The 15,185-nt window shown below is 44.5% G+C and overlaps 1 protein-coding gene across 1 annotated transcript in view; it reads right to left on the bottom strand.

The window, feature by feature from the left end:
• The window catches only part of SHANK1 (SH3 and multiple ankyrin repeat domains 1), a 143,186-nt gene that overhangs the window by 114,921 nt on the left and 13,080 nt on the right, over window positions 1-15,185 (bottom strand). The window lies entirely within an intron of this gene.

Raw genomic sequence — 15,185 nt, 5'->3', positions numbered from 1 at the left:
GAGAGAGAGAGAGAGAGAAAGTAAGGCAAGGCAAGGCAAGAGAAAGGTGCCATTTGGTGCTCTGTTTCAGCAAAAGTCATGAGCTGGCACTAGGGATGTGAAAAGCATACAAGAGTGTCCCTGTTTTCCTCTGTTGGAGGCTTGTGCCTAGAGAAATTGCCGAAGCCAGAGGAAACATCCAAACACCAAAGTAGGGTAATAACTTCCGTAAGACCAACTAAAATATCACAGAATGGTCACCAAGCTTTTTTGGTTCTCCAGAACTCTGCTTCAGGCTGGATGTTAAGGTAAATAAAAGTAGTGGGAGGAAAAAGACATGTTTGGGTATGATGGAAAAGCCCCAAGGCCTGCCGTTTATAAGTCTTAAGATGGAGTGCAGGAGATTTTGTGCTGACTTAATTAGATTAGTCTCTGCTAGGTGTGAGACAGAGGGGCTGCCAGGACAAAGAAATAAAAATGGCTCTTCCCCTAGCTTCGGGAAAACAGAAAATCAAGCCGTTATTTGGATCCCCCTCCAGAACTAATTGGAACTAATTGGGTTACTAGCAAGTCAGAGAGCAGAAGTAAAAGAGAAGCATGGTAGGCTTTAAATTTGTAAGGTTGGAGATTGATTTTAGGCAAGAGTTCTCAGATGTGGGTCCCCAGATGTGTTGTTGAACTACAACTCTCATCATCCAAGGTCATTGTGGCTGAGGATGATGGGAATTGTAGTTCAAAAATCTGGGGACCCAAGTTTGAGAAATCTGAGGGCCCAAGCTTGAGAATCCTTTATTTTAGGTAATATAACATTAGCCAAATTGGGTAGTATTACCTAATTATACTATCCACAGGAGTTGCTGAACAAGAATGCCAGCCGTGTCCTGTATAACTCCTGGCCTTCCCCATGACTAGCAACAACAGCATGAATCATGCAAAGTAGTTTTAGAAATGCAGAATAAATTATGCAAAGGAAGATAAACCATATCCATGTGCATAATTTGAATAATTATGTTCCAAATCTCAGCTTCAGTTGTCACAGAATCATGGTTTACTTTGGTGTAGAATTGTAACTTGATGGATGTTTTTTTAAGTACACATACAACATGAAGCAGAGTTTTCACACAAAACATGATACCCACTACAGCACTAAAAGAACAGCATCTTGGAGTCAAACCTCCAGTTTGCTACAGTAACTGGGAGTGTGGGGTTATACATGTATATCCCACCCTCCCATTAAAGAGCTCAGGGCAGCATACATAGGTTTACCCCTCAAAGCAACCCATGCGAAAGGGCAGGTTGAGAGAGAGTGACTGGCCCAAGGTCACCCAGTGAGTTTCACCGCTGAGTGGGGAGTTAAACGGAAATTTCCAAGCTCCTTGTCCAACACTCTAACCACTCCACCACACTTACAGGGGAAGACCAGTAAGGGCGGACTTCCCCTGTAAGTGTGGTGGAGTGGTTAGAGTGCTGGACAAGTGTTTAATCTCAAACTTCAGGAGGGTGAGTGTGTGGCTTCTGGGAGATAATGATTAGGTGTAGAAGTTCTAAACCCAATTGTTATTTCCCAGAGCCTGTGTGTGTGAGTTTGTGCGTGCAGTTTGGAAGCTTAGAAGGAAAATATTAAAAAGTAAGAAAAGGAGAGAGAGAGAGAGCCCCCTAAGGGTATTTGCAGGGAAGAATTGATGGCTGTGGGAACATTTGAACAGGAACACCCCCTTCTATCTGTCAATTTTCTCCTGCAAAAACTCTCCAGCAAAAACTCATTAGATTTTGAAGCCTAGTTAGGGGGTGGGGGGGGGGATAGTTTTTGAAGCCTGGCGGGGGTGGAGGGGTGGAGGACCCCAAACCTGGAGGAAAGTTGCAGGAAAAGAATTATCCCCTGCAAATGTCAGCCATCATATTAACACTATGAAGGAAGGATGTGGCTGGGTACCCCACATTTTCTTGTTTCCTTTGTAATGCCTAATTTGGCCTTCTTCTAACTAGTTTGGGCCTCATACACATTTCACAATGTAATTATTATAATAATAATGCATTAAGCACCTAAGAACACTACATGCTGTGCAAAAGAAGTAAAATCTAGACAAGTCCCTGAAGGCAGGATTACAGTCGCATATTCTTCCCGTTATCCCTGCCATTTCCTGCCGTTTCTTCCGTGGGCTCCCTTGTGACTATTTCAAGATTGTAAGCCCCTTTGGGCAGAGAGTAATCATCATAAAGGAACCTGAAGAGAAGAAGAAACGGTGGGGAAAGACACCAGCAGAAACTAAAGGCCTAGGATTTCTGGCTTATAGGTGAATGGGAATGAGGAGGCTGTCTGAATGTCAAAGGCAATGGATTCCAACAATAAGAAGCAGCAAATGAAATGCATTCAGACAAACGTGTGCAAATAAGGGTTTGTTAGGGGTTCAAACGTACTGGCTCTTGGGATGTGTGTCACTGGATGAAGCCAGGCAAGACCTGGGAAGATTCTGTTGAGTCATCACGGATGGAACCTAGCAGAACGGGGAGTTCATTGGCCCCTGCTAAGTGAGCAAACATGCACCTTTCAAAGTGGTGGTTCTCTTATATTTAGCAGAGGGAGAGCAATTGGCCCTATCCAACCCCAGCAGAGCATCCTTCCAGTGGCTGCTGCTGGTGTTTACCTTATGTTTCTTTTTTTGATGGTAAGCCCTTTTGGGACAGGGGACCATCTTATTTATGTATTCTTTATTTTTCTATGGAAACCGCTTCGGAAATTTTGTTGGAAAGCAGCATAGTAGTAGTAGTAGTAGTAGTAGTTGTTGTTGTTGTTGTTGTTTAGACCTTAATAATGATTACATGACAGAATGCAGTCTCACTGAAAATGCTGGCTAGTTGGCATCTAAGACACTCTAAACACAAGAGGAGTGGGCCATAGCTCAGCAGTAAAATGCATGCTTTGCATGCCAAAGGTCCCACTTCAATCCCCAGTATCTCCATCATAAAGGCTCGCAGGCAGTAGGTTTGGGAAAGACCCCTGCCAGTCAGAGAGGCTGTTCACACAACTGAAAACTGGGTAGGATATGTGTCCTACCCAGGACAAGTGTCCTGCCAGGTCTGGAAGCTGTAAAGTTAAAGTGTGCCATCGAGTCGATTTCGACTCCTGGCGACCACAGAGCCCTGTGGTTGTCTTTGGTAAAATACAGGAGGGGTTTACCATTGCCATCTCCTGCACAGTATGAGATTATGCTTTTCAGCATCTTCCTATATGACTGCTGCCCGATATAGGTGTTTCCCATAGTCTGGGAAACATACCAGCAGGGATTCGAACCAGCAACCTCTGGCTTGTTAGTCAAGTCATTTCCCTGCTGTGCCATTACAGAAGCTGTGCACACTCACAATTTCTGGTTGTGTGGGAGCAAACAACTAGATTGGAGGGAGAAGTGACTGCTTGTGAGACAGGAGCTGGGCAGGACAGTGTTTCCTCCTACCTTGGTCAAATGCTGGATATGAAAGCTGGGTAGGGTGCTGCTGTCCTACTCAGCTCCTGTCTCCCACATAATCACTTCTCCCTCCGATCTAGTTGTTTGCTCCCACACCTCCGAAAACTCAGAATGCACACAACTTCCAACCCTGGGTAGGACACTTGTCCTACCCAGTTTTCGGTTGTGTGAACAGTCTCAGATTAGACAATTCTAAATTAAAAGGACCTCAGGGTAAGGCAGCTTCATATGTCCATAATTCAACCCCAGACTTCAAGATACATGTTCCTTTACAGCACGATCTCCCAACCTTGAATCCCCAGATGTTGAATTACAACTCCTATCATACCCAGTCATTGTGGCAAGGGATGATGGGAGTTGTAGTCCAACAACACCTGGGGACTAAAGGTTGAAGATCTCTGCATTACGAGCGAAGGAGAGCCCTCTTGGATTAGGCCAGTTCAGTGTCCTGTTTCACAAAGAGGTCATTTAGATGTTTTAGGTAATACCACAGGGATGTACAGGTGAAACTCGGAAAATTAGAATATCATGCAAAAGTCCATTAATTTCAGTAATGCAAATTAAAAGGTGAAACTGATATATGAGACAGACGCATTACGTGCAAAGCGAGATAAGTCAAGCCTTAATTTGTTATAATTGTGATGATCATGGCATACAGCTCATGAAAACCCCAAATCCACAATCTCAGAAAATTAGAATATTAGATGGAACCAAGAAGACAAGGATTGAAGAATAGAACAATATCGGACCTCTGAAAAGTATAAGCATGCATATGTATTCAGTACTTGGTTTGGGCCCCTTTTGCAGCAATTACTGCCTCAATGCGGCGTGGCATGGATGCTATCAGCCTGTGGCACTGATGAGGTATTATGGAAGACCAGGATGCTTCATTAGCAGCCTTCAGCAATTCTGCATTGTTTGATCTCATGTCTCTCATCCTTCTCTTGGCAATGCCCCATAGATTCTCTATGGGGTCAGGTCAGGCGAGTCTGCTGGCCAATCAAGCACAGTACACTGTATACTTTTCAGAGGTCCGATAATGTTCTTTTCTTCAATCCTTGTCTTCTTGGTTCCATGTAATATTCTAATTTTCTGAGATTGTGGATTTGGGGTTTTCATGAGCTGTACACCATGATCATCACAATTATAACAAATTAAGGCTTGACTTATCTCGCTTTGCATGTTATGCGTCTGTCTCATATATCAGTTTCACCATTTAATTTGCATTACTGAAATTAATGGACTTTTGCACGATATTCTAATTTTCCGAGTTTCACCTGTAAACTCATTCCATTGCCCCTTAGCACTTGATATTCCATGGAGCCACCATGGCTAACAGCTGTTGATAAACCTATCCTCTTTGAATGTGTGTAATCCTAAACCAGTGAGGACAGTGGCTATTCACACATTCACAGATAAGTACCCAGATACATGCCCACCACGACGTAGAGAGAACATAATTCATTTCTGTAGAAAAAGAGGAATATAGCCACCTACACACACACAGCCACTCACTGGTGCACCCCGCGGACAATTAGGGATGCAGCACAACAAAGGTATGAACACAACATAGCAATATGTGCAATATTTGAGTTGCGGCTGTAGCTCAGTAGTCAAGCATGAGCTTGGCACGCAGGAGGTCCCAGGCTCATTTCCTGGTATCTCAGGTAGGATTGGGAACAGACTTCCTGCCTGAAATTCCGGAGAGCTACCCCCAATCAGGATGGACAATACGGAGCAAGATGGACCAATCATCTGGAGGGAGGAGTACAGCTCAGTGGAAGAGCATCAGCTTTGCATGCAGAAGGTCCCAGGTTCAATCTCCAGGTACAACTGTGAAATACCTGTTGAAACCCTGAAGGGCTGCTACTGGTTAGTATAGAACAGGGGTTCTTAACCTGGCGTCCTGGTGGTCTGTAGAAAAGGTTTGCTTCACTAAATTTAATTTGCTAAGTTGAGCCAGAATAAAGTTCTTGAAAGTAACTAACGTGAGCACATTTCCCCCTCTAATATTTTCTAGCGCTTTATGAAGATACATACATAGGATAGGGATCCATGGGTAATACATGAGGATATTGGAGGCGGGGCAGGGTCCGTAGCTGCAAAGAGTTTAAGAACCCTTGGCGTAGACAATACTGCGTGAGATGGACCAATGATCTGACTCACTTCACAGGAGCTTCCTCTGTAACACCCACACACAGAGGGCTAGCCCCACCAACGAGACAGTGCAGTGGACTGCCGAGGACGCCAAGATTCCAGGTGCTTCAGGCTGATCAGGAAGATCCTCTTTGGGGCACGGGTAGATCAGGATCTGCCGCTAGATCTCTGGATGGTTTGTAGTAGATTGGCAAAAGGCCTCCCTATTCCTCCCCCCGCAAGAATAACAAAAGGGCTTTTTTCTCCTTCCTCCTAAATTAGGTTGCTCAAGCCTGAAATTAAGAAAGCCGAGGGGTGGGGGAGAAGGTGGAACCAGGAGTAGATTTTTGTGTGGAAGTACTGTAGGTTCAGTTCTTGTACTGGAAACAAGTTCCTGGGCTGAGCCTGAACCTGGGCTCAGAGCAGTGTTCCCTGTAACAGGGACTCCCAGATGTTGTTGACTACAACTCCCACAATCCCCAGCCAAAGGCCATTGCAGCTGGGGTTGCTGGGAGTTGTAGTCAACAACATCTGGGACTCCCTGTTACAGGGAACACTGGCTCAGACATTCTGATGCCCCTTGATTCTAAGCATATGCCCACCCCTAATTGACTTTTTAACCCTTGGCTCTGGTTGGTGGACTGGGCTATAGTAAAAAACAATGTAGATCCCACAGGTCTGAAGACTGCCCGTCCCTGTTCTAGCACACTTCCAGGGTCTGAGATGTATGGTCAATTACTCCTATTTCTTCCCTTCCAGGTTTTTCTGATTGTAGCCCTTTTACTCTCACTCTATCCAAGTTAATTGAGTGAATGAAGCCGTGCTTCCCCGGGGTTCATTAGAGATGGAGTTGTGGATCAGTGGTACAGCATCTGTTTTCATTGCAGAAGGTCCCAGATTCAATCCCTGGCATCTCTAGGTAGGGCTGGGAAAGATTCCTGCCTGAAACCTTGGAGAGCTGCTGCCAGTCAGTGTAGACAACCCTGAGCTAGGTGGACCAATGGTCTGACTCAGTATAAGGCAACTTCCTATGTTCCTACATGGCTTTCTTCTTCTATTGTTTCTACATTGCTATGTTCCTACATTCCCTGCATGGAGCAGGGAAAGGAAGCAGAAATCTGTGGAAACTCCTAAAGATGAAACACCATGCTGCCGCCGCCCCCTTCCTCAGATGTATACAATATGAAACAGGGTGGGTGGCAAAGTTACTTGTTGCCTAGGGCAGCAAAATCTCTCTCTCTCTCTCTCTCTCTCTCTCTCTCTCTCTCAATCTCTCTCACACACACACACACAGACGAGACACATCTGACTATTTCCAGTGTTACCTTTCACTAACCACTGAGTTTCCACACAAACTTTAGGAGGCAATATGAGGCAGGCAGAGGTAGTAGTGGGATTTTGCTCCCTGGCAGAGGTGATTAGCTTCAGAATGATCTGGTTTTGGTTTCTTTCCTTTCCCTTTATTTACTTGTGGCCAGCTAGCCTTTTTCTATTTAAAGCAAAGTCTTCATGATGTTAGGCACAGAACAATTTTAAGTTTGCAGGCATTTAAACAAAGTAGCACATGCAGATGAGTAATGGCTATTTTTCCCCCTCCTTTCAAGGAGAGAGAAAAACCTCTAGGACTTTCTTCCTCAAGAGGCAGCCAAAGTGTCACATCCTGCCCATCACGTTTCTCTGGCCTCTGCCTCTTTCCCTCCGCACACTCACATATGGACAATGTCTTCAACCTAGTTCTGCCAGTGCTTGTGATAGCTGCCAGTTCAACTCACTCATCCTACCCTGTGTGTTTCCCCATGACATTGTGCATGCACACAGAAACATAGGAAGCTGCCTTATAAGGAATCAGACATGAGGAATTGAAGTGAGGAGAGCTGGTCTTATGGTAGCAAGCATGACTTATCCCCTTTGCTAAGCAGGGTCCACCCTGGTTGCATATGAATGGGAGACTAGAAGTGTGAGCACTGCAAGATATTCCCCTCAGGGGATGGAGCCACTCTGGGAAGAACAGAAGGGGTTCCAAGTTCCCTCCCTGGCAGCATCTCCAAGAGAGGGCTGAGAGAGATTCCTGCCTGCAACCTTGGAGAAGCCATTGCCAGTCTGTGTGGACAATACTGAGCTAGATGGATCTATGATCTGACTCAGTATATGGCAGCTTCCTATGTTCCTTGACCAGAGCTTCTTAACCTTGGGCCCCCAGTTGCTGATGGACTACAACTCCCATCATCCCCAGCCATTGTGACAGGGGGTGATGGGGGTTGTAGTCCATCAACATCTGGGGGCCCAAGGTCAAGAAACCTTGTCCTAGACCATTGGGCCATTTAGTCCAGTATTGTCTACATTGACTGGCAGCAGCTCCCCAAGGTTTCAGTAGGAATTTTCTGTTAGCTCTGCCTGTAGATGCTGGGAGTGAACCTGGTCCTTTCTGCATGCAAGTATGCAGATGCTCTTCTGCTGAGCTATGGCCCCATCCCCTAAGGGGAAGATCTTACAGCACTCAAATGTAACCGCCATTTGAGTGCTGCTTAGTGTCCAATGCAAACCCTGCTTAACGAAGCAGACGATTCACGCTCACTACCACAAGATCAGCTGCATTCCACATCCGTGGCCATGCACAGTACCATGACGGGGGCGATGTCCAGAACTGGACTGCTAGCAGCAAAGCAGCAGCAGGCTAGAGTTCTGTCTACATCATCGTTACTCAATGTGTGGTTTGCATACCCTTGGGGGTGTGCAAGATGCAGGCAGGCAGGCAGTACGGAGACAAGGGAAAGCAGCCCAGCAAGGAGGAGAGAGAGAAGAGAGCCTGTTTGCCTTTGCTGCTCAGCCTTGGCTACTGGTTACTGTCTAGAATTAGTTGTGCTCTCATTTCCCCCCCCTCTCTCTTTTGTACTCCCCTCCACCACATTTCCCTTATCTTGCCCCTTCTCCCTCTCAAAATGGTGCTGTATTTCCCAGCAATAATTTGGTGTGCCACACTATGGGCACAGTTCACAGAACATTATTCCAGGAGCCTTGTGGGTCATCTTAGATGACTCATCTAGATGCCCAGAAGCGTTCAGAATAGGGCATCCAGAATCAAAAGTTGAACTTTCCATTCTGGAATATCGCAAGCCATACCCCCATCCGAAGCCATGCCCCCTGCACCTGACATCAGATGCAAGGGGGCAAGCCAGTGACAGCCCCGTTCTCGGCACTAGCCACGCCCCCTGCACCTGACATCAGATGCAGGGGAGGGGCCAATAGCTGGAGGGAGAGACCATCCCTCACCAGCCGGGGTCTGGCTGGAGAGGAGAGGGGCATGCCTCATGCTCCCAGCTGGCAAACACTTTGCTTGGGGGAGGGGGAGCCTTGGGGGGGCCACCAATCCCCCCCTTGCTCAATGGCCACTACACCCCTGTGTTGATGCAAGGAAGCCCTCAAATGTCACAGAGCTGAAACAGTTTTGTATGGAAGAATGGGCCAAGATTCCTCCAAGCCGATGCGAGAGACTGATTGCTGGTCACAGGAAATGCTTAGTTGCAGTTTTTGCTCCTCAGGGAGCTGCCATCAGTTGCTGAATGAAGGGTTCACATACTTTTTCACACAAGGTTGTTTGATGTGACTCTTTATGTTGGGTGAATACTCAAAATATATCCTTTTTGCCTGAGTTACTTATTCAGCCGGGTTGCCTTTTTCTCTTATCAGGGTTTAGCTTAGGATCTGGCCATGTTTAAATAGGAATTGTGCTAACATACAGACCATCCTGGGGGTTCAAAAAATGTTCTCAGCACCATACACAGCCCTTCTTCTAACATATGGCACACATTACAATAAACATAACATCCACTGGAAAATTGAAGTAATTCTTTAAAATTTCGGAAGTTAGGAGATATTTGTACTTAAAAGGTTGAAATGCACTGGTCTAGATTGCGTGCGTTGCTTCCTGTAAGGAAGTCTTTCTTCACATCTTATACCTATTTCTAAAAGAGCTAGACATGTTATGATCCTTATGGACACATAACTGGAGCACTTGAAGGTGAGTGGGAAGTATTGGCAGACTTGGGGTGACCCGCAGATATCCCTGGGTTCAAAAAATCTGAAGAAAAGAAACCTTAGGGGCCACCCCTCAATTCCTCCATATAAGTCAATGGGACAGAATGTTTGTGGGCTCAGAGTACAGTTAACAGGTAACCAGGTGGGTGGAGCTAATGGAATTCAATGGTGAGGAAGGGGGAAGAGGGCTTGAACAAAAAGAATGATAAATTTTTCAGCTTGAAGAATAGTCCCTCAAGACAGCCATAACCCCTTCGGCTTCTGAGCGGGAAAGGTGACTAAAACTCTTTTGTTTTCTCACCAGTCATTTCACAGCTTTGTTTATCTGAGGGGGGAGGGTTTTGAAAAGGAGCTGGGCCTGTGCATCTGCACCTCCCCCTGCCCCAAACACCTGGAAAACAGGGAAAATAAAATTTGCACGGGAAGAAAGACCCAGGTTATAGCAGAGACTCCTATCTTTGTTGCTAACATTTTTCTCTCCACCCCACCCCCACCCCTCAGCCATGCTCAGCCATGCTCAGCCACATGCTCAGAAATACATGCACACCAGGGATATTTGGTTGTGGGTTCATTCTTGTAATGTCTAATTTGCTTATGGAGTTCTCTAGCAGAAGATGTGGAGATGGCCATTAGTTCAGATGGCTTCAAACCTGATTAGAAAAATTCATGATCTATCAAGAGCTATTAACCATGACAGCTAAATGGAACTCCCATGTACAGAGCAAGTATTCCCCTGAGCACTCTGTGCTGGGGACAACCAATGGGGGTAGCCGTCACCATTATGTCCTGTTTGGGAACTCCCAGAGGCATCTAGCTGGCAGCTGCTGGAAACAGGAATGTTGGACTAGATGGCTGTTTCTTTGCATATCTTAATGCAATCTAAATTGCCAGTGGACCAGATGTCAAATACAAATTAGGTCTGACACTGGATCATATCTATGCCTCTCCCCTGTACCATATTAATACTTTCCTAGCCAATTTCTGGTACTCCATAGACGCCACTGCCTCGCTTTGCCTCATGAAAGGACCTCCCCTTCATGTTTTCCCCAAATGTCCCTCATGCTTACACATCCACTACATACAGTGCATAACTGTTGATAGGTGCAAACTACATACTTACCCAGAATGTAGTTTCTATCCAACCCTTCCTCCAAGGAGCTCAGGCCAAATGAGATGTTATGTGAGCAATTAAGGAGGAAACTCTCCTGAAGCCTTTTAAAGTATTAATAGCACAGCCTTGGGGTGGAGGTGGGGGAATCTGGATTGGGATCATGGCTCTGGGGAAGGGACATTTAACCCTTTCCCCATGCTGTTTTACTCATCAAAATTGCTCTCCCTCCACCCCTGCCTTGAAGCTACCATTAAGGATGTGCATGAATCGGTTATTTGTAATTTGATTTGCACCCGAATCAAATCACCCCTGATCTGCTTTGTGTCTAAATCTGTCCCCCTGAATCACCCCAGATTCAATTTGGATTTGATTTGAATTTAGATCAATTTGGACCATTTATAAAGGTCTTAGGGGCACCATATTTGGGTGGTGGGTAGGTCCCCATGGATGCCACCTACCACCCAAATTTCAAGGCAGTGGGGCACTTGGTTGATTTTTTAAAATGATTTTTAGTTTTTACAGATTTTGCATATTTCCACCATAGGAAATAATGGGGATTCAAAGTCACCCTATCCTAACCCTAACATGGATCCCCAGCTTTAATTTTCCTTTAAAAAGCTAAGCTCTAGCCCTTGTAGAAGTGGAGTTATGGAGCAAAATATGCAGTCACTATTTTTCAAGTGTCTGGATTCTTTGGTGTATAATAACTTTTCCTCATAATGAATCCCTATAAGGATTCATTGCACACCTTCATTTCTTCTGTTTATTTTGACTGTCATTCAACTGACAACTGCCATGTGTCAACTGTACACACACACCCCAAGCACACTGGGGTAATCAGTTTATTTTTAAGGAGCTTTTAGGGGTTTAGATTCTTTGGTGTGTAATGAATCCTCATAGGGATTCATTTTGAGGAAAGATTATTAGACACCAAAGAGTCTAAACACAAATAAACTGAGTAGTACCCCACTGCCTTGTGGGTACACTTCTATAAGGGCTAGAGCCTAGTTTTTTGTTTTTTGCTTTTAATGAAAGCTGGGAATCTGGGGAAAATAATAGGAGGAATCTCAAAGCGATTCAAATCTAATCTGGCGTGATTCGATTTTGGATCCATATCTAGCCAATGGACCACAGGGACCATTTTTTCTGTCTCCAAATCACCCGAATCAGCTAGATTTGAGTACAAATTGATTTGTACCTGAATTGATTTGCACATCCCTAGCTGCTATTTTCCCCACAGGGCAAAATATTCAAATACTTTCATATGATACTGTTGTATCCTAGCTAGTTATCTTTAGTGTTTTATTGTTTGGATGTTTGTCCCATTGAGGATCCTGTAGAGTGTTTGCAGGGTGGTGTCAGAAAGAAAAGTGAGGGAAAGCAGAAATAAAAAAATTGAGTTGCTTCTGAATAAAGTCTTAGTTAAACCAGAATAAGAGTTCCTTGTGTTACAAGGGAAGCAGTTAGCTGCAAGGCACTTAAGGACTTACTTGTGGGGCAGAAAATTCACTTTATAGTAAGACCATAAAGCCCTATTTATTTTATTTACTACTTGGGGATCAAGTTGAATGACCCCAAGAATAGCCAAATGGATCATCAGGCTTACGGACTTTGATTTCCAGGTGAAATATCTTCCAGGTCTTCGGAATACAACTGCAGGGAGCTTTCCAGATTAACCCCTACAACAGTGTCACGTGTCCTGTGTTGTGACACCGCAGTCCCTATGCTGTCAGCAGGGTGCCATTCACATTTCGTGTGCATTGTTTTGGATTTTATCACTGTGATTTAGTGCTATAACGTTGTATGTCTATTGCAAAAAAGTAGCTGTATTTTCCCCTGTAGATTCTGAGGGCTGTTTTCAATTCGATCCTTCCAAGCCAAAGCATTTTACCACGGTTGTACCAGGTCTTCTGGAAATGCCCAGATTGTTTAGCTCAACTGATAAACAATCAGTTCCAGGCCACGAGGACATCCCAGAAGAAGAGGATGAAGGAATAGTAATTTTGCAAATAGCTTCATCCGCTCATGGAGTGATCAGGTCTTCTGAATGGGAAGTGGCCCTCAGTGCTGATCAAGTGCTTACTGGACTTAAACATTACATAACTAATGGATGGCCATACAAAAACAAGGCACCTGAACATCTTCAACCATACATGCATGTAGTGAGTGAGCTGTCCCTTCTCAATGAGCTGGTGCTGAGGACTGATCATTTCGTGGTGCCAACCTCCTTACAAATGAAAGTGATAAAAATTGCCCACAAAGGTTACCTGGGCATGAGCTTGACTAAAAGGAGAATCAGAGAAAGTTTCTGGTGGCTAAGTATGAACAAACCTACTGAAAATGTAATCAGGCACTGTATGGCTTGTGCTATATATGAAATATCACAGAAGACTTTTTACAACCCCCTTGACTCCAGTAGAATATCCCAATGGTCCCTGGGAAAAACTTGCTCTGGATATAATGGAGCCTTTTGATAATCAACCCACAAAACAAAGATTTGTTATCATGCTGGTGGGTTACTATTCCAGGTGTCCAGAAGTCTCATTTGCTGACAACATTACTACAAACAAGGTGATCCAGTTTATGGCTGCAGTTTTTGCGGTCTTCCTAAAGAAGTAGTGACTGACCATGGGACACAGCTTACCTCATTTGAAATGGAGCAATACTTGCATAGCCATGGGATATGGTTATGACTATTTCAACCAAGTCTATTCCCTTGTACCATCCTCAAGGGAATGGCTTAGTGGAAAGAATGAACAGGTTAGTGAAGGAAAGTTTACAGCTGGCTACTCTGCAACAGCAACCCTGAAAAGAGGCATTCCATGAAACTCTATTTGCTTATTGAACTACTCCTCATTCTACTACAGGGTAATCACCATTTGAACTGCTGAGAGGATGCAATGCTACCACCGAACTTATGCAATGGCAAGAACTGAAAGGGCTTTCTGTGTCATCTCACCCTGTGGATGCAAAGATTCATGATCGGCTAAGGGAGAAGCAACAAAAATATAAATTGAATGTGGATAGGAAACAGGGTGCAAAACAGCAAATGTTTCAGGTGGTGGACTTTATTCAAGTATGGTTGTCTTATAAAATGAGAAAGGGATGTTCCCAATATTTTGGACCAAAACAATCAAAATCTGAGGAGATTCTGTCAAACTGGATGATGGAAAGAAATGGAACAGTTCGAGACGTTCCAGCATGCATGCATACTATGAGACAAGAAGGAAAGGAGTTTAATCTCAAGAGAGGACCTGAAGGGGAATTTGATCTTGCCTCCAGTTCTGACCTCACAAATAAGGCTGATGAAAGTGATGGACAATCCTCAGTCCCAGAATAAAAATCACAAACAGATAGTGTGTCAGAGAACCCAAGACTTAGGAGAAGTGTGTGTGACAGGAGGCCACCTAAAAGACTTCAATACTTTGTCACTAAATTTTAAATCAATTCAATTTTGGGTTGTGATAAAGGGGAGGGATATGTTCTATTCTCTCTAGTTATCTTTTGCGTTTTGTTGCTTGGATGTTTGTCCCAGTGGGGATCCTGCAGAGTGTGAGGGGTGGAGTCAGAAAGAAAAGGGAGGGAAAGGAGAAAGATAAAATGGAATAAGATTTCTTCGTGTTAAAAGGGAAGCCATTATAAAAGATACCTTTTTGTTTTGCCTTATGGGGCAAATAGCAGTTATGGGTCAATTTAAATTGGGAAACTGGTGCAGGAGAAAGGAATTAACACCCTTTCCCCCAGTGCTGTGGTCCCAATCCAAATCACCCCCCCCCACAACTCTTATTAACACATTAATAAACTGCAGTTGATCCTCTGTATGGATCTCTAACATTATGCCTAGTTTGGCCCCAAGAAAGGCAAAGCAGCGAGCCCCCTTCATCAGTCTGAAGAGAACCAACTGCCATCTGCTCCCTTCTTCTCTGAGAACATTTTTTTTTTTAAAGATTGTGAGCCCCTGGAGGACCAGATTATTTTTAAAAAATGCTGTAAATTGCTCTGAGCCTATGGGATAGAGCAGGATAATAAATCTAACAAAACCAACCAACAAACAAACATTATCCTTACACATGAATAAAGGAGAACAAGGTTTGTGGAGGGAAAGACCTCCCACCTTAGGAACACCTATATATATCTAGTGATTCTGAGGTAGAAAAACAGCTTTATTCCTCTTTTTTCTTTTGAAGTTTAATCCTGAGCATTTCCAAGAGCAGACCACTGGACCTTGATGGAAAGCTCTGAAATCTTTTGTGTGTGTGTGTGTGTCCCTCAGCACATTCCTGAAACTTGAAAGGGCCCACCGGTAAATTCTTCTGAGAGATAACAGACCTGGTCAAGGCCAGTTATTGTGCTTCAGAGCTGAGCAGAGTTTTGACCTTACATTTTCCACAACGGAGCCTAACACTCAGTTACGCCGCACTGGCTCTTGTGTCTCAAGTGGTGCTGAAACGAAAATTCTC

The sequence above is a fragment of the Hemicordylus capensis genome, chromosome 6 (genome assembly GCF_027244095.1).
Source record: "Hemicordylus capensis ecotype Gifberg chromosome 6, rHemCap1.1.pri, whole genome shotgun sequence".
In the NCBI taxonomy this organism is placed as follows: domain Eukaryota; kingdom Metazoa; phylum Chordata; class Lepidosauria; order Squamata; family Cordylidae; genus Hemicordylus; species Hemicordylus capensis.
This window is presented reverse-complemented; position numbering and strand designations above follow the sequence as displayed.